At 45.8% G+C, this 1,583-nt stretch overlaps 1 pseudogene; it reads right to left on the reverse strand.

The window, feature by feature from the left end:
• Positions 1–388: 388 nt before the first annotated feature.
• LOC129494168 (zinc finger matrin-type protein 2-like) lies at positions 389–1,009 on the reverse strand (annotated as a pseudogene).
• Positions 1,010–1,583: the final 574 nt, after the last annotated feature.

A 1,583-nucleotide genomic window follows, 5' to 3' on the forward strand; every position in this document is an offset into this window, starting at 1 on the left:
AAATTTGCTATCAACTGGACACTGGGGACCCAGAGAACCCTTCTGCTGTAGGCTAAGCAAGAGTCAAAATTAAAACAAATGGAAAACACAGGATAAATGTCAGCTGCTCAAAGAGATTGGACAGATGAAGAGGGAAAGATGCAGGGGGAGGTTTGGGAAAGCAGCCTCAGAAGAGGTTTTTCTTTATTGGGAACTCAGGCAGAGGCCTTGTGACTCCAGTGATATGCTGAGGCTGAAGGAATATGCCACAGCATTACCTCTGCATCCTGTGTTCTCTCCCAAAGTAGAGGGAAACACCAACACCCACCCTCTAGTCCACCCCCATTACAGCTCTTAAGGACTTTCCCAAGTACCCTCCCCCAAAATGACCCCCCCCACACACACACAGTTAACAAAAGGCCAAGCATAGAAAGTCTAGGTAACTCTTCTTGGTGGAACCAAAGCCAGAGAAGCCCATCACAGCTGCCATCTCATCATCCTCTTCAAATGTCAAGTCCTCCTCAGCCCTCTTTTTCTTCTCCTGTTTCTCTTTCTTGTAGGCTTTGGCCTTTTCCTCCTCTTCTCTGAGCTCTTTCATCCTTTCCTCAAAATCATAATCCTTCTGTTTCTCTTCCATCTTCTTGTTGACTTCAAAATGTTTCTTCACCTGATCCAAGGTGGAACGTTCCACACGCATAGACATGCCCAGATTTCGCTGATGTTTCTTTCCATTAATGTGATCCAGGAAGTTGATGGAGTCCTTCACCACACAATCACAGACATTGCAGTAATACCCTCCCATCTCAGATTGTGGCGCGGTCTTGGTAATGACAATTGTCTTCCCAAGCTTGGATTCCAGGTCCACTTTATAGTCTCTATGCTGGAGAAGCTCCCGTTTGACTGGCTGTACTGGTTTTCCATCCTTCTTTTCTCTCTCTTACTTGAGCCTCTTCTCGGCGAGCTTCTCATAGTCATCTTTGTCCCACTTTCAGCGAAAGTCCAAGTTTTTTGTCCCGCTGCCCGACGCCATCTTCACTGCCCCCCCCCTTTTAAAGATTTTATTTATTCATTCATGAGACAACAGAGAAAGAAAGAGACAGAGACACAGGCAGAGGGAGAAGCAGGCTCCATGCAGGGAGCCCGACATGGGACATGATCCCGGGTCTCCAGGATCAGGTCCTGGGCTGCAGGCGGCGCTAAACCACTGAGCCACCCAGGCTGCCCTGGGCTCTCCTACTTTATGTGGTGTGAGAATGAGCAAAGTGCTTAACCTTTTTGAGTGTGTGAAATACATGGGACTGTGCTAGGTTTACAGTGGATTTCGATAAATGTTTATTCTCTTGATCTTCTAATTCAAGTAATGGCAGAAAGCCTTTTGAGATGCTGGAAAAGGATAGCCAAGCACAAGGAAATTATTGCTCTGTCTTTATATTTCTTTGCTTTCATCTTCTTCCTCTATCAAATCCTCAGGTCCTTAGTGAGATTTTCCCTAATCATGCCATCTGGTGTTTTCTCCATTCTGCTTCTTGGTTATCCACATGTTGGCTATAACATCCATTTGGACACATACTTAACTTTCCTTTAGCACTCTTTGCAGTCGCTAT

The sequence above is a fragment of the Nyctereutes procyonoides genome, unplaced genomic scaffold, assembly GCF_905146905.1.
Source record: "Nyctereutes procyonoides isolate TBG_1078 unplaced genomic scaffold, NYPRO_anot_genome, whole genome shotgun sequence".
In the NCBI taxonomy this organism is placed as follows: Eukaryota; Metazoa; Chordata; class Mammalia; order Carnivora; family Canidae; genus Nyctereutes; species Nyctereutes procyonoides.